The 21,713-nt window shown below is 36.3% G+C and overlaps 2 long non-coding RNA genes across 2 annotated transcripts; both read left to right on the forward strand.

The window, feature by feature from the left end:
- The first annotated feature begins 4,304 nt into the window (after positions 1-4,304).
- Positions 4,305-5,647, forward strand: LOC140327746 (uncharacterized). The gene is made up of 2 exons (XR_011920098.1): positions 4,305-4,435; positions 5,158-5,647. It is a non-coding gene; the product is annotated as an uncharacterized lncRNA (long non-coding RNA).
- A 2,076-nt stretch (positions 5,648-7,723) lies between these two features.
- LOC140327747 (uncharacterized) lies at positions 7,724-18,762 on the forward strand. The gene is made up of 3 exons (XR_011920099.1): positions 7,724-7,829; positions 16,665-16,762; positions 18,621-18,762. It is a non-coding gene; the product is annotated as an uncharacterized lncRNA (long non-coding RNA).
- The last annotated feature ends 2,951 nt before the right edge of the window (positions 18,763-21,713 follow it).

Genomic DNA, 21,713 nt, shown 5'->3' on the forward strand with positions numbered 1-21,713 from the left:
TTTAAAGAAAAGATGCTTTGCTGAAGTCTCTTAAAGAGGGCAGAGACAAATTAGACCAGAGCACAGGGTCTCTAAAAAGAACATTTTTTGTTGTTGTTTATTTGATTGTTGTGTTTTGACCTAGAAAAGGGAAGACACAGGTCTTCAATGGCAGCCTACAGAAATGATTGAGCAAGTAATGCAGAGGAGTGCAGATGCCCTATCCTGGGTTATTAGTATTGAAATAATGTGTCCAACCCCACAGGGACGATCAGGGGGGGGGGGGGATATGTGACAGGGTGTCACTAAGAATGTCAGGAAAGTGTTATAAAGGCTCCAGGGAAAGAATATGTCAATATGTTATAAAGGTCTGTGTAAGTTTCTAGGATGAAATCTGGGGCTTTAGGACCCTGGAGCCAGCCAAGGGAGTGAAAGGGTGGGTTCCTTGGCCCAACCCAAATCAGTGTTTGGGTTATATGCACCTTCACTCAGGAGCAAGGTGAGGAGGAAGTAATGAGCCAGAGTGAATTCCAGGCTGAGAGAGAGCCAGAGTGGGTTCCAGGCTAAGAGTGAGCGAGAGTGGGTTCCAGGCTGAGAGAGAGCCAGAGTTGATGCCAGGCTGAGAAAGAGCCAGAGTGGATGCCAGGCTGAGAGAGAGCCAGAGGGATCCGGACTGAGAAAGTGACCAGCAAGAGGCTGAGGGAAGAGGATCAGCACTTTGTTTCAAGCTGGAGGGTGATTAGGAGGCAGCTCAGTTAGTTCCCAGAGCTGTGGAGGAACAGAGCTGGGCCTTGCATCAGCAACGCTTATATGTGAGTGGAACATGCTTGTTTTATGACTGCCTTGTATAGGTTTTGCTTTAAACTGCTTTACTGTTAGTCAGAGAGGGACTATCTCAGTAATGGTATGTAGTTACTCAGCCGAGCCATTTCTTTTGTTTGTTAAAGTGCTAATAAATAGACAGGCAGAGGCCTGTTTACAACTGCAACTTTGAAGTCTGCTGTCTGATTCACTGCTGTCTTCTGACCTCGTTGCTACGGGCGATCTCACAAACCGAAAATGACTATTGCTATCTGACCACATGCATCCAGTAACACACATTGTTTTAAACAAAGATCATATTTTAATTATGGACATCTCCAGCCAAAACATTTAGCCAAAACATTTTTTTTAAATTTTTGGATAGAATGTCAGAGGATTAGAATCTCTTATTATTATTAATATTATTAGAATTTCTTATTATTTTTCAATGCTTGCTTTTCTATTTTTTTTTCATCATGCTAATAATATTTTTAATAAAACCTATACATCTTTATTACATAACTTATTTAGGATGTCATTATTTTGTTCTGTGCTTCTGTACACATTGCAGGAAGAACATGACTGGTAAAGAAAAGCTGGCAGGTTCTCAAATATCCATATATATTTATCCAAAGATATTGGTCTGGGGGCAAATGGAAAATGGTACCATATGACCTAGAGGACAGTATTTTTGTTGTGGATCAATAAATCAACAAATCAACTTGAAGTTTGTAAACCCCCAAGTTTATTGTAGTCACAAGTCTTAAATAATTTGTGATATATATATATATATATATAGAGAGAGAGAGAGAGAGAGAGAGAGGTATATATATTAGTAAAATTGGTCAGGAGTGGCTGGGAAATTTCTTAAATATCCTGCTCAAGGTGAAGCCAAAGTGTCCCTGGGGTAAGGATCTATACCTATCTGAGATAAAAAAAAAACATGCAGTATGACTGACTTCATTGGGAATCCACATGAGCAGGGTGTGGTGGATATCCAATCCTATGAACCATGTTTTCCCTGAAATAAGCTGGTAAATTAGGTCAGCTGGACCTTTAGCTCTAAAGAGAGAATATGTCATTCTATGTTTAGAGAGGTACTGCTTAAAAAGGCAGATTAAAATTCTCTCAAACCTAGCATTTTACGTTGCTTTACTGGACTGTGCTGACACTGAACCATTGCAAACGATCCCGTGTGTATGTGTATACAGTGGTACCTTGGTATAAGTCCTTAATCTGTTCCAGATCCTTTGATTTATACCAAACAGGACTTATACAAAACAAATTTTTCCCAAAAGAAATAAATAGGGGGAGAAAAATGATTAATCCGTTCCCATGAAAAAAAAATCCTATTGTTATTGGCATATTATTCATTGGTGGGGCTGTAGAAAATAATTTAAACACTGCTTAATATTAAAATACATAAATACAAAAGCAATTAGATGGAATAAATGAACATGTAACCTCCCTTTACCTTGCTGAGAAGAGTGGAGTGCCTACTAGGATGGTGCTGAGAAGGGAGGAGGAGGAGAAGTTATGTAATTCACAGAGAGTTATAGCGCGGGTTGTTCACTGAATGGTAGCAACTGGCGTACTGACCCTTGTGGGCAGTCGTGGCTTTGTCTCGAGAGAGGTAAGTAAGGGTAGCGCATGGTGGTATGACTCATTATGACCCATACAAGATCTAGCACAAAGGTTGTATACCAAGCAAAATGTTTCATGTCCAAACAGTACTTATACCAAGTTGGACTTATTCCAAAGCGGACTTATAGTATAAGTATATACTTATACTTATATAGTTTTATATATATACGGTATATATATATATATATATATATATATATGGGAAAGAAAGACAAGGAGATCTTGCTCTGAGTTTTGTTCCCCTTGACCACATCCACATTCAAATATGTTGTCATATGTTGTCATGCAGTTCTCACATGGTTAGGGAAGCTTTTTTCCAAGGTTTCTATCACATCTCATTTACATTTGTTTTGAAAACGAACGAAAGTGAACTTTGCATCTGTGATAACATTATGCTAATTCAGGCCACCACAACAGCAAGGAAAACAATACTTGTTTACAGTAATTCCAATACCAAGATCCCTACTATGACAGGAAATATTTTTAGAAAGGTTTCAGTGTAATTAGAGCAGCTGATGAGACAAAAGGATATTTGTCTGGAACAGCAGCCAAATAGTACATTTCATGCTACTTCGGGACTTATTTTGCTGTGCAGCTTTCTTCAGAACAATAAACTTTTCCAGGGAAATTGTGAAAACACTGGAAAAGTACAGGAACTCTCCAAGCACTTGTGTCTAAAAACAAACCAGAGGAAGCTACTGGGTTTTATCTGATGTATCACTCAGTGAGAGTGAACTGCTACTGATGATAAATACCAATTTGCTGTGTAGTGTGCTGGCCACGGACGCTAGAGGGAGGCCAGACGTGCAAGTACATTTCAAGCACCATCAGACATCTATTTCTGACAACTTATCTCTAAGCTAGGCCTACAAGGAGAGCCAGTAAATATGCCAGCTGCTTATCATTAATACCCAACATGAACCCTCAGCCTGCAGAGTTCTTAGGTACACAAGGGATAATATACATAAATATATGTATACAGAACTTGGCCAACCAATATGTGCTACAAAAATTAATGACCATGGTATATATTTTCAGCCACCTATATCGCTTTATTCCCTATCAAACAAGTGATGGGGATTTATAGCCATAATGGTTCTTCCTGTACCATTTACAAAAGCTTTGAGTTTTGTGTTAAATAGGCTCCCTGGTAACCCAAGTAACTCAGCTTGTGTCTCCTGGCTCCTATTTGAGAATATGTTTGGTGCCTCCTTTACACAGCAGGCATAAAGACATCAAATATGAGGAAGTGACCTGATGACAATACAAGCTTAACACAGAACAAAGCAAGCTTGTTGCTTATTTGCTGCTATTCCTCATTGTTGCTTATGCATATTTTACCCCCGGTCCTCCAGTGCTTTGTTCCACCACAGAAGGGAAGTGACAAGGAAGTGGTGTTAAGGGGACTGGCTCAGCCAGTATTTAAGGCTATAATAAACATGTTACTCCCTTTCTCCTATCTGACCATGCTGGTGCTTGGCTTGTTATCCACTTATCACATTCATATGGGTTCAATAAGAATTCATAGCCTTATGATTTGACTAAAACAACATGTAAGTACCAGCTGAAAGTGTTTTGTTAATTTACACAGACTTTGCACAGATGCATTTTGAAGCAGACTTATCACCAACATTTGTACTTAATAGTGTAGATAACCCTTTTAAATAAAGTAAAAATGATTTTTATTTCTTTCCTTTGAACACTTAAAAAAAAGGGTGGAAGCCTGCCCCTGCTGTCTTTACTGCCGCAGCTTTTAGGTGTGCAAAAGGGGCTTTTTCCTGTTAGGGGGAAAAATGCTTATCTTACACATGCGCAATGATATCAGCACTCTTTTTTTCCCATTTACAGCAGGCTACATCAATTGATCTCTGGCTTCCACAGTGCAAGATTGGGTGATGTAACCAGAAAAAGATAGATGTACAAAGATGGCGGCACCCAGCACTTCCTCTGTGCCGGGTGCCTGGTAAAACCCAATTAAGGAAAGCTCCTGAGGAATACGGGCTCTGCAGAAGTAAAGATAAGAGTTTTTTTTTTCTTTAAGGATAGTTACGCTTTCAGTTCAAGTCCACCTTTAAACAGTCAAGGGATTGTGTGTGGTTAACAATGTCAGTTTTGAAAAGTACAAAAGTCATCTTCTTTACACTAAAACTTCAGTTTTGAATGGAACTGCTTTACTGTTCAGGAAATAAAGTGGACACATCTGATGTTCTTGTATGGAAAAGCAAATCAAGAATCAAAGTACTTGCCATGCAGCTCAATAATGTCAGCACGATCATACCAGTTTAACAATCAGATTCTTGAATTATCACCTTCACATGCACAATGTTGCACATCAAAATCATTCCCTGAAACTCACCCTGTGCAGGCAAATTTTCTAGCAGGGGCAAGTCTATTTTATTTACTGCCAGGCCCCACTGCCTAAAAGTTTCCAGCAATATAAATGAGACCTATTGATTGTTGATCCACATTACCAAAATAGCTAGTTTCTTCACTCATTTGTGATTATTGCTCATCTGCTTCTCTACTTTCATGACAGTTTTGCTTGTTTCTCCATTTACTGTCTGCTCTCCTGGTATCTCTTTGTGCACAAGTTGCTGACTTGGCCTGTCCCTAACTCCAATTCTACTGCTTATTTGTTAAAACCAGTGCTGATTTTTTTTTGAGGCTTGTTTTGTACAGCCTCCAGTGATCAAATTATTGATCGATTGCTAAAGATTCCTTTTGTTTTCAAAGTTTTAGGACTTCTATCCAAGGCAAGATATATTTATGCACTGGATTCTGCAAGAGAATATGTCACTGGGCCATCATGTTAATCTGAAAAATCCTATGTATAAGCAGCTTACATCTACTAAGATGGATCATCAGCAATCAACTAAAATTAGCAAAGTGGTCAAATATGTTTCACAATAAAAAAAAATGTTCAGTATTTCAAGTTATTGCAACACCATTGAATACTAAGTACATATTGTTAGCATGAGTGTTTTGTTTTTTATACACTGCTTATACAATGCTGGATGAGTGCTGTAAAAAGTGTGTTATTACTAATAGTATTATTATTATTATTAGCATTATTATATTGAACAATCTTGTAAATACTACGGCACTTATACTATTGCTGCTATGGTTTTACACTAAATAAATTCTTACATATTGCAATATATCTAAACTTGGTTGTGTAAATGGATGTTGTGACACAAAGAAAGTAATAAACAGAATTCAAGTATTGGGATTTGTTATAATTACTAAAAGAATTCATGATTTCCATTATGTTGTGCTTCCAAATACAAACTGATGCTTTGATTTTAGACTATACATAACTAAACGATCACTACTTTTTGGAACCAAATGTAGTCTTTTGTTTGACTGAATATTCCTGGTCTCTGACTTCAGTGCATTCAGTGTTAGTCACCAACACAGTAAGTGAAGTAAAAGTTACAAAAAAAGAAAAAGGGATAGTTGTAGGAAAACAAGGTTAGTATTAGGGTTACATGGATGATTATAAGAAGGGTTAGCTTTAAAGAAATGGAGTTGGTTAGAAATAAAGCTACAGGGGGAGGGGGGGTTAGTCTTTGAGATGCAGAGATGGTGAGTTTGAAAGTTGAGTGGTGGATTAAAGGGAGGGTTAGTGTTAGGTATATAGGAATAGTTAGCGCTAATGTTGAATGTAATAATTACAATTAGAAATACAGGGAGGACAATATTAGAGTCATAGAAAAGATTGGTGTTAGGATTTAGAGCAATATTTAGAATTAGATTTTAGGTGTACAGGGTGGATTAGTGTTACAGGGGCAGTTAGTATAAGTGTTACAGGGAGGTTTAGTGTTAAGTCTCCAATACTGATCTTCTAGTTATAAAATCTGAAATTCAGCCTCCTGGCTCTGGATTAAGTGTAGGCAATACTTTATTTTTGAAGAATGAAAATTCCATTGTTTGTACCTTTGTGCTGATACCTCCTGGTTCAGAAAGTTTCATTTTCAGCATAATATAACTCGCTATATGTAATTTAACACATTAAATATTAAAATCATCTTCTATTTCATTCTCTCATATCACCTGGAGATGCTTTCTTCTATTTAAACATGACATTCACAGACTACACTTTTTGGATATATTATATGCAAAAGTAAGAGGTCAGGCTTATTCCCATATGTGTAGGGAAATATGTGGCAGGACATACTGTCAGGAATAATGAGGCACAGTATGAAAGGAATAACACATAAAGGTGTTTTAACTGAATAGCCAAAGGCCCTCTCTGCCCCCATGCTGTGTCAATCTGATATGACAAGACCACATAAGCCTGCTGGACAGTATTAGCTAGACAGATGAAAGGGGCACAGGTGGCAGTGGGTGAAGGGGAGCACCCTGCAGGGAAGTAGACAGGAGGAATCCATGAAGCATGCAGAATAAATCATCTGCATGTGATACAATTTTGTTCTGGCTCTTGATTATTGCAGGAAATAGGGAGGAAAGACTAGTCAGGTTCAGAGTGTTATGAGCTCACTAGTTATGTAAGAAGGCTATATAAATTTACATGTAAAGGAAGCCTAATTGTTGAATACTTTCCTCACAGAACAAAGGAAGTTACTTATTTATAGAATTAGAATGAGACATGGCACAAATAAAAGCGAACTGTTTAGCAATTTTATTGCTAAGTATAAAATTTAAAATCTTAAAGTTTTGAAGCAGAATAACAAAAAATGAGTACTTATTATATAGTCCATCTAATGGCAGCAGTGCCAAAAGAGCACAAGTATTACCATCATAATATACCAGACTTATTTAACTAGGCAGTGCAAGTGTGTAAACAGCTAAATAAACAAGGAGGAAGCTGTTTTACATGCCAAAGCATATGCATTTCTGTACATATGTTTCTGAGATTTCTTTTTCTCACAAAGAAAAGCCTTGTGTGGCAGGTTGTCTGTTTTTCTACTACAGTTAAAGGGGACCTAAACTAAAATTTTTACCGTACATTAAAGGGTAGACAACCCTTTATAAAAGGTAAAAAATGACCTTCTTTTTTGGGGGAAAAGGGTTCAAAATCATTGTTTTTTTATTTAAATGCCCCTCCCTTTTTTTTGATTGCCACGGGGCATACATCCCCGAAGGCTTCTGTGTGCTCAAGGTCAGGCATACGCAGAAGGAGCTTCTTCTTCCATGGGGTAAAAAAAAAATGCAGATCTCATGCATGCACCGTGAGGTCGGTACTCTTTTATTTTTTTTTCATCTATATCATCTGATCTCACACCTACGCAGTGTGAATAGGACGCATTGGGTGACATAGGAAGAAGAAGGAAGATGACCGCGCCCGGCACTTCCTTTGCGCTGGGACGAAGAAGGATATCAGGAGGACGTGGGACCTGATCCAGGAATGTTCCAGAGGGAACGACTGATCTGCAAGGATTAAGGTGAGTTTTTTTTTTTCAGTTTACTTTCGCTTTAAATAATACATCTAGGTATTATTCCTTCCCCTGCCTGTGATTCACCAAAGGCAAGGAAGCACCAGAATATTAGCTCACTCGGTTTATCTGCTCTTTGCTTCTAGCATCATATGATGTGTTAGCACATTAGAACTGCAGCTCAACTGGCTAGCTCCTGTGCTGCTTCTTTTGCTAATCTGAGTTTTGCTGTATATTGGATTGCAAAAGGCTGGTACCTATTACTAAACAGGATTTATATAGTGCCTACATATTACGCAGCGCTGTAAATTAAATAGGGGTTTCAAATGACAGACATATACAGATACTGACAGTGGAGGAGGAGAGGACCCTGCCCCGAAGAGCTTACAATCTAGGAGGTGGGGGAAGTATCACAAAATAGGAGGGTAGGCAGCTCACCAAAACTGTTGCATTAGCAAAATAGTCCAGATGCAAATTCTGGTCTGTTGTGGTATGTTACAGTTCATTCATTCACAATTCACAAATTGGTTGACAGTAGAAATGTCCGATGGATGTCAGATAATTGTCACTGGAAACAATCTTTTGTGATCATTTACAGTGATTGATGAATGAACCAGTGCTGTTCTGTTCACACCACTATTCTTTTCCTTGGAGGAGGGGAGTGGGAAGCAGGAGAAAGCAGCACCCCGCAGTGCTCTACTCCATAGGGGTGCATGCTGGTCATTCTCGATCATTCACTTATTACTTTGCTTTCCTGTGAATGAGGTTTGCCCAAGTAAATGACATTGGCTATTAAAATCAGATGCTTCTTTTATGCTTAATTTATCCCCTAATACAATAATTATTCAAAGGTTTAAGGTTGTGAAAAGCAATCATGAACCAGTATAATGGCAGCAAATCTGCATTCACTGGTTTGCAAAAATCTACACGTTGTCCCGTGTGCTCTGATAATCATATATATTCACAGAAGAATCTGAATTCTGTTTTAAAAATTTGCTTGTTGACTCTACCAACTAGATAATAAACATTTTTTATAGGGTTCTTTGGACTTTTTTTCTTGATTTTCTGTGTACGTATTTCTAGGACACTTTTAAGTCGTTCCATCTTAATAAGTCCTATGGTATGCTATAATTATGCCAAAAATAAAATGGCATAGAGGGCTGAGCCGATGACACACGATTCTGTAATCTGTAATAAGAGCGGATGATCATTTATGATGCCAGCTAACCAATGAGGTCATTTGTTGACCTGAGACCTGTTCATGGAAAATTGTTTCATATCATTATGCCTAAAGGTATGTTATGTATGCTGATATTGTTTAAAAGGATAAAACCATGGACAAATTATTTCATTTTAGGGGTTCAAAAGTCTTGTGTAAAAAGCAGAATACTTTATTTCATATAGTGTGAAATTAGAGGTGAAAGATATAGCTGCCCATATGGCTGGGGTCAATGGTTGTCCTTCTTTGGGATGTATTCACCCAGTATTCAATTCATTCTGCTGAAAAGAGGCCCACTAGAGGAAGCAATGTGAATGTTATTAGCAATGTTTGGAAATCCACACAACAAGAACACATACTTGTAATTTAAGACATTCCATTCAGTTTTCTAATTTGGTCCTTTGTTTAGGAGACACAGGCAAGGGTTACACCCAGCTCTAATGCCTTAGGTATTATTGCATGGAAGCTGGGAGCTGTACTGGGTAATGATGATGGATCACAGGACCAAGTCTGGAATTCTTCATTTGATCACACTGATATTACACTATATTTTATTATTTTTAAATTTGTTTTTGGGTGGCAGGACCTAGGCAGAAATCAGCAATGGTGAAATCTTTGTTAGGTGTGAAGACTACAGCTATGTGTATATTTTAGCATGTTGGTCAGAATGCTTAGGACTGCCCAAGAATTGGCCTGCTATAAATATTTCGAGAAATCATATTCCATTCAAAAAATGCCCTACCTAGTGTTAAAAATCATAATTTATGGGTATAACAAAATGTAAATGATCACAAAGCTTGTTATTGCTAGAAGTATTACAAAACTTTTTATATCCATTTTTACTAAAGTAATTAGGACTTGACTACATTCAGATTGGGGTAGAAGGGCCAGTTGGGCAATTAACTTATTTATTAAGTGTGCTTTTTCAACAAGTGCCCTAATTACTGAAGAGGAAACACTGCTGTTCAGTGACAAGGGAGGGAGTGGGTGTGTTTGTTTTGAATCCATATTGTTTCTGAATATTTGCTTTTGAGAAGACTTGCAGTACCCCTAAGCTCTCAATCATCACAATAAAAAAGCCAAACACTGCACCACCTCCCTGATTTACAGCTGCAGGCTCAAGATCCAGGAAGCACCTTGGGCTATATCACAAGCTTTTCAGAGCATGCAGGAAATTGGAGCCTAATTATTATAAATGTGGAGTCAAGGCCTGGGTAGATCATTGCAGATGGTGGAAGTAAGTAGCTGTGACAGATCGAGACCTCATTACGGGGGAAAGAGAATATATGAATCCAGCTTTAGTTTCATCATAATATACCAATGCAACGCCATCCATCATTTATATTTTAAAATTATTTTAGAACTTTATACACATGGATATAGAGGAGCATGTTAAAAACTACCAAATAAACAAAATAATAAAATATATAACTTGCCAAATTAAAAGCCCTAACATTATTATTCCCAAATATATTTTCTGGATTATTTAAATAAGGACTGACTGCACAGTTTATGGCATCATATTGTTTTATTAAATATTATCCTATTCTAATATTTAAATATATTATAAGTTATAACTTTTATTAAAATACCTGCTCTTTAATTAAAATTGCCAAACATGATTCAGTAAGGAAGGAATTGAATGAATGAAGCATGCAGACAGGTCAAGAATTGGGAATGATGAATGACTAAGTGACTTCAGTCCTGGAATGCATGTTGACTCATTTGGCCTTATTTAATAAAGCTCTCCAACGCTGGAGAAGATACACTTTCATCAGTGAACCTGGGTAATACAGAAGACTAGGAATGGAGCTGGTCTAGGATTGAAAGCATTTGCTAACAAATAGCAAATTACTTGTATCTTGTATCTTCACCACCCTTGGAGAGCTTTAATAAATCAGACCCATTGTAACAGTGGAGTTCGGCAGGACATCTTTGAATATACAACACTTCTAATCTTGAAGAAGGTGCTTTTTCTACACAAGCAGAGGACCATTGCATGTTTCACATCTATAGGCTAAGAAAAATAAAATAAATCTGGAACAGACACAGGATCATCAAAAGTTGAGAACTTAAGTCATAAGCCTTGATATGTTACCAAAAACAGAAATACTCAACCTTCTGTTAGTTCAGATAAAAGCTACAAATAGCAGCAATATTTACACGGCGGCTTGTCATAGTGTCTTAAAGCATTGTTAATCTTTTTTACAGATACAATACATAACACTTTAAACATTACGCATGTCTAAGATGCTCACATTAAGTTCTCTAGCATTATAAATTTTCATTTGTTAATCTGTTAAACTTGTCAGAGTTGAAAAACATTCAAATGTGTGTTCTTTTTCCCCTGTTTTTACCAGCCTGTAAAAGTAATATAATGTAGGACTATGTAGTATTATGGAGATTAAGACACACTTGAGGATCCCAGATGGCACACAGAATGGTGGTCAGACTACTGAACGGATTATTTCAGTAAAAGTTGGCGATACTGACTGTATATTAGAAAAGGATTGAGTTCAGAGTATTAACATTCTTAAATCCCTTAGAGAAATCACTGTTTGCCTGACCCTAAGCGATTCAGACATAACTGACCACACATCATAGCACATAAACCTAACAAAAGTAATCTCCTTTTTTAAGAACTAGTAAACCTAAATACAAATTATTATACATGAAAGAGCCTCTCACATCCTTCACAACCACGGTGAAACTGCCCATGCAAACAACAAAACTGGTATAGAATTTTTTTTTATTGTACATTGTGTTTAAGTGTCAGCTAGTGCACACTGATACAAAGAGATAATAATCCTTGTGCAGTTTTAAGAAGCCTATATACTGGCAGATTAGGCCACATAAAACTTCTGCAGCCCTATGAAATTTATTACGGTATTACAGTAGATGTGGCTATCCACAAGATTGGAGACAGGTAGAAGGAGGTATTTAACATTGGTGCCTAAACCATAAAATTTCATACAGGAATTTACCCCTGTTCACACATATCTTGTCCTGGTTAGTTTGTAAAGAGGATTAAATGGAATAAGCCACCACGTAAGTAGAGGCCCATATACATGCAAGCTGTTCAAAAATAACGTCTATGACAAAAAATATATGTGTACTTGAATGGGTATAGGTTCCTTTACTAATAATTAATAAACATGCTAAGAAATTAAACAGCATCAGTTCAATGTATTTATTTATCAGGGAGAACATGGCTGATCAAGCATACCTGTATTAGATCTGGTTCAGGATTGAAACATTCAACACCTAATAGCAAAATATTTTTAAGAAATCCATTCCAGGTTTGCTGGATCATGCAGGTTACCAATGATAGTCTATCTTCTCTAGTCTTGGAGATTTCTTAGGACTTTAATGAAACTATTGGATTGGCAACCCTTGTCTTGGGAATTGACCAGTTTTCATTATTGGCTAGGCATGAAGTCAGTGAGTTCTTTCGTTTGTGTAGATCAATCTTTAGCAAAAGTAACATCACCTTCCACACCAATAGGTCATCAAGCAAAGCTAATTTAACTTTTGAATTGGAATAATAATCGAAGAAAATAATAAAATAATGCCTCAACTATTTCATTTTTAGGCTGCAGTGCATTTCATTTCCACTTGTGATCAGCTTATATCAGTGCTGGAGCCTCTAGTATGCACTGTGTACTTAATGTAGTTTTGGCAAAGTAGGCTGCACCACTTGCAGATGAATATTCTAATTACCAAAAGTAGGAAAAGTAGTAGGTCTTATTTAAAGTGTACCTAAACTCAGAAATTTCACTTTACATAAAGGAAGGGACAGCCCTTTTATGTAAAGTAAAAATTCTGTTGTTGTTTTTTTTGTTTTTTTTTAAGTGCAACTTTGCACAAAAAAAAACAAAAAAGGTTGCAGCATCGCACCCTAATTCTTGATCACCTAGGGGATCGAGAATGAATGGGAGAGCAAAGCATCCCGAGATACCTACGTCAGGCATCCCAGGAGGCTCTTGGGTGCTCCTTCTGTGCATTCTTTGAGCAGAAGGAGTTTTTCTGCGCAAAGAAAACATTTGCCGATATCACGCATGTGCAGTGAGATCAGCAAGTTTTTTGTTTCATCCTACTTCACCCGGTCTCGGGCCTGGGTCGGGTAACGTAGGATGAAGAACCAGGAAGAAGAGAAGAAGATGGCGGGGCCTGAAGCGCCGGCTCCGAGACGAATGCCGGGACAATAGGGACCCGATGCAGGACACCCCCGGATAGATGGGACTGCCCTGCGGGATTGAAGTGTATTTTTTTATTTTTTGAGATTAGTTCCTCTTTCTTATGTTTAAATTACTACCCCAAACTAAGTATTCCTAAATTACCCAAAGTTAGGGATTGTACACTTTATTATGAACATAGTGACCAGTTTACTACTATAAATAATACACACATTGCTAGACAGTATTTATTTGAAGTGATGAGTGTTCAGTATGTTTAAAGCTTAAGCTATTAGGATATTTTGTATAGGTGGAGGCTAATTTCTATTAATAGGACGTGATTATTAAACTTTAAGAACAGGGTGTGTGCTGAAAAGCTCAAGTCATTAATATTGAGGATGCAAATTTTCATGGGTTGGAATGGAATGTCCAGGCTATGTATCTTGGCACTGAGCTATCTACCAACAAAAACACAAGATTGGGTTTAAGGGTCACCATTAAAATAAAAGGAAAGAAATCTGAACTTCCTCTACATCTTACATTTCCAATTTCCATAAGCCCCCTGTGTGCAATACCCTTCAGTCAAACTGAAACCTCTCTTCCACATGCAAATGTATCTCTCACTTCTAACAAGCCCTACTGGCCAAACTCCTACACACTTACTAAACAGCTTTCTGTCTATATACCTTAGCAAAAAATGGGCAATTATAACATATGCACAATGTTATTACCATATGGTATTTCAATGGAAATCCAAAAATAGAGGATATATTAGAATTGTTAATATTCTTACATTTGGATAGTGAAAGGGGCCAGGCCACAGATACATCCTCTACTGATATTTCTACTAACAGAGTTTCCATCACTGGGCTTACTTGTGTACCAGGACTGATCAAAAAAGCTTTTGCAACACTGGATTTTTAGGCATAGCTGAAGGAGAGTCAGAAAGTTTACCTAGTGTGGGGTCCAGAAATATCTCGATAGTGGCTCTATCTACTGTACCACAATTATTAGGATATATTTTGTTTACTACATACAGAACATAAAGAGCAGAAAATGAAGCTTAAATTAGTCACATTGGCTAAAGCACTCACTTCTTTCTTGTGTTTGGAGTAGGACTCTGGAATGTGAGCTGCATTAGCACTGCAATCTAACAAAACAACACATGTCATTTTCACTTCTCCAGGTATCAGACCCACTTCACACCCTTCAATTTTCACATCTCAAGTGGTGTGCAGCTGTGCCAGCAAAGTTACAAAGTAAAATACTGTACCACAAAGGCTTTACAAATTAAGTAGATGAGTAAAATAAAACAGATGATCTACAATCAACTTAGCTTTGTTTAATTAAAAAGAGGGAAGGAAGATTTTTACAGCTGGGCTACAAAGCTTAAGCCCATTTTGCATACAGTATATGTACACTATTTCATTTTCTAAGTTGGAAATATTGTTTAACTTATTGTTAAGTTAACAATAATAATTTTTGTCTGCAAGAAATTGCAGATTTTTTTTACTTTTAAGTATTTATAATTACTATTTTACATAAAATGGCAATACTATCTCAGAGTAAGTAAAGTTTAGATGTGTGTTTTTTAAGTTTCAGATACAAATATATGTTTTGAACTAATAGATTTAGTCTTGCATCTTGGTGGGAATATTGAGTGGTTTTGTACTGGACAAAACAAAAAGCATGATTGTTTAAAATTAGTTAGGTATCTTCAGATGTCCACAAACATTATTGATTTTTTATTATCAGGTAAATGTATATTACAATTGATAATATAAGGGTTTGCAAGGGGAATTAACAATTATATCTGCAGAACAATGTGAAGAAAGTACCAGTCTTAAACTAGCCATACACAAATGATCCTAAACTTGAACAATTTGTTTTTGATCCACTTGTTTAATGTACATGTCGACTGCAAAAAAATCAATAGATTATAAAACCACACATAGCAGTCAATTCTTCAGTTTCAATTTTTTTTCATTCAATCTCTCTATATTTGAAGATTGTCTTAGCCAGACTACAAAATTTGATCAAACCTATAACAATCAAGAGGTCTAAAAAACATGTATTTGAACAAGCATGTTTCTGATCTGTCTGATCAAGGTTCTTTTTGTTCTGCACTACTGGGTAATTATATTTAATAAAGGAAAGGAACAATTTATGGTCAGTTTGATAAAATGATCAAAACCACTACTTAATCAAAAGGAAACCTTGTCTGCAAATGGCCAGGGTTTGACTCTTCTGGTGTGTTTAATAGCATATCAGCATTGCATATCCTTACTTGTTGTAGGACAATATTCACAGGTGGTGTTAAGGAACCATAATGGTTATCTGGGAGTATATCCTTCTATGCACCTGGAAGTGTGAGGTAGGATTACTGTGAGCAGGTCTAAAACATAAGTCCCAGCAAACTGATGGACATGTAAATATAAAGATGTTTTATACATAGGGTACTGTATCCGTAACTAGGTTCCTTTATGATTAATTCCAATAAATATCTGTATGATCTATCAATAGGTTTTAATTAATGTTTTCCTACGGGTGAAGCCTTTCTTTTCTTGTTCTGGGTAGACTGGGTAAGGGTCTCTGCCAAATTTTTATTATAGTCTGTGCCACCCGTGGAAAAATGTAACCCTTATTTTTCCAGACAACCATTGTCTTTGAATAAAAAAAGTATAGGAAAGTATAAATTAAAAAGTTGTTCTAAAAACAAAGGGAAAATCTTTTATTGGGGAAACCTGTTACGAAGGTAATGACAAAGAGGGGAATCCCTATAATTTTGGGAGATTTCCTGCTGTATTTCTGAATCCCTTCCATACATTTTCCAAAAGTAAAATGAAACGATTTTCCAGCCTGCCTGATATCAAAAGCAAAAAGCACTGATGTGGTGCCACTTCTGACAGGTACATAAGAAAATAATAGGCAACCAGTATGCCACTATATATAATTTTTGTAATGCACCTTGAGTGAGGGTAGAAAACCTACTATTTGTAAATATACCCCATAGGCTTTGCAGCAATTTGTTAACCAAGTGTTTAGATGTCGTTACCCATTGTGCTTTTGTCATATGGAAAAACAATAGAAGAGTGTTGTGCTAGTGAAAAAAGACACACACATTCTTCACACCCAGCCTTCTAGAGTGCTCAATCCCATAAACAAAAGAGAACACAAAGTGTAGTCAGGAACATTTGTGGTATGTATAATAAATTTGACATTTTTATATGCTTTAAGAAAGATAATATTATTATAATTACAGCAAGGTATACAACTGGATAAATTAAATGTAAAAAACTTTACCACCAAGATTTTTTTTCTTTCAAATTATTTTTTAGCAACTTTAAAAAATTTTACCATGACCAACGTTATTAAAACTTGTAATAAAATAAGTTAACAGACAACTGCCTTTTTTTAATTTTAATATTTTATGGGTTTTTTCTGCTTTAGGTATCCTCAGTGGGTATGCATACGTGGAGAACTAATTCAACGTTTCTTTATAGCAAAATGCACTGGAATTTTTGTAAATCTGCAATTTGGCAAAAGAGGTATTTGAGTTTTAATAAACTTTGTTCCTAAATGCAATCTTTAAACCCACTGGTACCTATTCAAAATCAGAAAATCTGACAATCACTGGCATTTAAAACATGTGCACCTAGAAAAATCTTTGCAAAAAGTTACTGATTCACTGCTTTGTATATAGACCCTCCATGGAGCAATATAAGCATATTGCATAATTGAACCTAATTTTCTTAAAAAAAATCTTTAGAAGACATATAGGTTAATGGGTAATGGGCAAGTCAGAAATATTCCTTTTTTAGAGCTAATGGGTGAACTACTTCCAATAAAAGCAAGGAAAAGTTAGCACGGCCATAGAGGACATATACCAACACAATTTAAAAAAATAAAACATTGTATGGTCTCCCTTAAAATTCCAGACTGCTCTGTTAAAAAAAGAGACCCTGCAAATTTTTATTACATGAAACATTTGTGAATTTTCCAATATGTTAACATTCAAAGCATATAAATTAGCCCCCAACCAATGTATACATTTTCCTCTTTCTGTAATTGGCAATATATTCTACAGCTATTTGAGTCCCATCATTTTGGAGCATTTGGCTGCTTTAGTTATTCTCAGCGCCACCAGATTTTTTTTAGCAATCATTTATGATGTTTGGAATTTTCATATCAGTTCTTCCAAATCAGTTCTGGCCCTAGAACAGAGCAGTGACTATATCTAGCAACACTATTTCCAAGTTAAACAAAAAGATACTATTACTTCATTTTGGTTTAGTTTTATATTTTATAAGTATTTTTTTTATCTTTCCATAACACCAGGGTTCTGCTGTGGCCACCAAGAAGGAGCTCGACTGTTCCTTTTGGATTTCTTTATGCAACATCAGGGTGGATGTCTAGGAAAATTGCTAGGCCAATCACATAAATAGGAAATTACAATTCTAGGATCATAATGTACAGAGTACCCTCACTTGCCAACACTACAAGACTTTGTTTTTTAGCCTATTTTAAAAAATCATAACAGCTGCACACTGAAATGAAAAGATAATTTTTAATATCCCTAAATTACAAAATGTCTTGTGTAGCAAAGAGTTTTTTTTTACGTTTAGGAATAAATTGAACATGTAATTAAAAGATATAGAATGTAATTGCATTGGATGTCTGTGAAGACTTAATTTATGATAGCTAACCTGTAATTTGTATGCATAGTTTGTAGCTAAGCATGTCTTTGAAGTATTCTATAACTTTGGTGTCAGGCAAACTAGAGTTCAAGTTGTTTTCTGTTAAGTTTTTATTTAGTTTGTATTTTATTTCATTTTCTTGCTTTTTTTCTTTCCTGTAGTGTTATTAAGTATACAGGTAAAATGTAAAAAGCATTTACAATAATTTGAAAATAAGAAATATAAAGGACTGATTTTTTTTTTAAATAATAATTTAGTAGTTAAGATCTTCTTTTCAAATTAGCCAGTGTAACAATATTATTGTTTCATTGTTCTTTTAACATTTTATATTATTAAAACAATATATATTTGATATTTGTATAAAACATTCACCGGATATTCATATTTACAGACCTAAACCAATTATGTTATAGATCAGTGTTTCTCAACCAGGGGTTTCTTGAACTATGAGCCATTTGTGCCTCTCAGTCAGTTTTACTCACACCGTTGTTTATTTTGGTAGGGTGACATTCTTCCTATTGACCACAAAGCTAATATACTGTGTGCTATGGATATAGTAGTTATAGCAGGGAATCCCTGAAAAATATTTTAAGGATAATCCATGTTGAGAAAGACTGCTGAAAACTTTTTGGCAACAATGCTACAAATACTGAGAAACGAAAGGAAAAATATTGACCTTAGCCTTTGTTTGTTTCAAACTTCCCCTCAGGTTGAAGAGTTGAGGAAAACATCTGCACCTGATTGGCCTAATTGTCAAGACAAGCTGAACAAAGTCAAGGTCACCTTCTGGCACTTTAACTCATGGCTTATAAAAAGTATCAGTGATTAAAGAGATGCAATAATGTTTTTTTTTATATCTGCCTAGTTCTGGTTTAATTGGCCCAAACTGGCCCCAGTGTGGTTGTGATTATGCAAGAATGTGTGGTCTGTCAATGAAATGGCACTGATGTGATGTATACTGTGCCTTGTATTATTGTGGTGTGATAGAAACGTAAGGCATACAATAAATGTGCTGGGCAATCTCTAAATAAAGGGATAAGCATAAAATGTCAAAATGGATTAGGTGCACTGCCAAAGGCTACTGATTTTCCTATTTAATACCAATATTTGTGCAAACATTAGTTAACAGCATGAAAATAAAAACAGTAGTTCAGTAGTAAGTAAGGTTAAATATTAAGAATAAAATATTCTAGTATGTGTGGCTATAATACGAATCCTTTGGAAATTTGTTTGGACAATGCATGTGATTATATGAGGAAAATACTCCATTACCCTGCACATTTTAAACAGCTTCAGCTGACATTTTAGGCGGTATTTGTAGATTTTACGTAACATATGTCTAGATAGTTTGCTTATATGTCACATATGAATCATATACTATTCCCCCAAGTTCTAAATGGCCTTTTAAATGTAATGTGACTCATCTTCATCTTTTAGTGAAAGCAGACACCAGCTGTATTTCTGTTTTCTATGGTGACTCACTGTTTAGCTTCTCTAATATGCATGTCAATTGGAAAGTGCAGTGTGCAGTCTGACAAATGTCTTTGGTCCTTGTAACTAAAAAGTGGGCAGGAGATGGACCTGTTTATAGTGGATATCAAGATGATTAATGTTGGGACAAGATGTAATTGTTGGATTAGAATTGGGTGGTACCCTAATGACTGCATAGAATAATTTACAGTCCATGTTGAAATATATAGTGCTTTTTTCCAGATTTGCTCATTAACAGGCCGGGTGTACCTCTGTAAACATCAACCAGGACTTCAAAATATTAAAATATATAAAAAAGTGTACATGATTATCTCTACTGTTAATATAGTGTTTTGTTGTTAATCTGCTGGGAAGACTAAGGCTAGGTACACACGTGCAATGGTTCTCGTCCGATAATCGGCTCAGGGCTGATGACGAGAATCTTGGGTGTGTACAGCGCTCATGATCCATCTTCTGAATGCCCATCCTGGAGGATGCACGGATGATGATCAGCGAATGATCATGGTGCAAGTAAAGGGGAGAATGAAGAAGCGGCATCTCCATAAAGCGGAACGGTGCTGTATGTACAGAGCTTGTTCATGCATCGTGCAGTCATTTGTCGTTGGAAAGGATCGTGAAAGATCCTTTCCAACGACAAATATTGCATGTGTGTACTTAGCTTAACTAAAGAGTAATGGAAGGGTTTAAAGGGCATCTATATCTGCCCTATACTACCTACTAGAAAACTCAGATAAGCATACATTCTTTCTCACCAGCACAAAAGTAAAGCTGCTTTGAAAATTTGAAAGCAGGAAGATCTTTATTGCAGAAAAGACAGGCAATATCCCTTCTGCAACATAGCACACTTACCTGCCTGTTTGCTAATTCCTTATAAAAATCACTGGGATGCACATGCACAGCTCAGTATACAATGTCAGGATATGCTTGGTATCCTAACATCCCTCGGGCCTGCCAAAGATTGGATGAACTCATTCCCGAAAGTTATGTCATCCCAGCCCCGCCAATCAATAGCCAAATATAAGGAAAGAGAAGATGGCAGCGCCTTCTAGGGAATGGGGGCAGATGAGTGTATTTACAAAATTGTAATCGGGCATGTTCTGCAATGAAGGACTCCCCTGCTCGCATTTTTTTAATTTTAAACTATAGGGCTGCTTTAGGAATATAAGGACAAAGCCTGCTCCAAAGTCACATCTAATATACAGTATTTAGTTTTAAAAAGCTTTAAGGTTGACCAGTTATGTTCTCCAATATGTTTTAACATAAGCTGTTAATAAATTCTAAAAACAGATTGAACAAAACAATTCTGAAAAAGGTAATATTTTGTAACAGCTCCTTTTCATAGAAAACAACAGGGCTGCTATATCATTTACCCAGATGTTGCTTGTGTTTATACTTAATTTAGTTTAGTTTGCCACCAGTGTATTTTCAACTCTGTAATTACCGAGCAGGTGGAGGAAGCAACAGTTATAAATATCCGCTGCCTTAAAATGTACCATATCTTTTTCTCTTGCCCGGAACATAAATAGTAATTAGAGTCCAACTCTGCCAAAGTAAAAACAGAATTATAAAAACACAGCACAATTTCCAGTATACAAGTATCTCACAAATAATTAAATTGAACTATCAGTAGATAATAGAGAATAAACTGACACATCTTGCTAACAGTAGAACTGCACACCGTAGGTGCTCTCAAGGTTGCAGCTCAGATGTACCCCTGCATTACATTACAACTCCAACAACTCCAGCTTCACTTGGACATAGCATAAGGGGTCCATTAAAGTTCAATGTATATTCCATTATATAATATTTTGTATGTTCTTTCCAATATACATTTTACAGATGATCTTCAGAATTGGCAGAAGTGGAAAAGTAGCTGCAATTTAAAATTTCCAATGTTTGTATCATAATCAGAAGGAACATTAAATGGCAGCACTGCATAATTTGACAGTTGAATCAAGTTTGGGCAGAGAGTCTAAGCCAACAGATGAATAGTTTCAGCTAAACCAAACACTGTTGTATATCTGCTTCCTTCTGTGGGCTTGAATTGATTTCTGACACAAAAGAGGGCTTGTACAGTTCACTGAGTGTCTATCGGGCCTGCCATCATCATTTTAAATAGGACAGCAGTTATTTTGTTCACATTTTTAAGAGTGTAGGTTTCCCTGCTGCCCCACAAAAAGGATCTTGTGAGAGGAATATGCCTCGGCTGCCTTTCTTTAAACTTGTATAACAATGGAAAGTAGGAGCCTTGTCAGTTCTTTGAGGTTCCAGCCAATATTTAGTTTATGTAGTCATAAATCAACAATGTAAA

The sequence above is a fragment of the Pyxicephalus adspersus genome, chromosome 3 (genome assembly GCF_032062135.1).
Source record: "Pyxicephalus adspersus chromosome 3, UCB_Pads_2.0, whole genome shotgun sequence".
Taxonomy (NCBI): domain Eukaryota; kingdom Metazoa; phylum Chordata; class Amphibia; order Anura; family Pyxicephalidae; genus Pyxicephalus; species Pyxicephalus adspersus.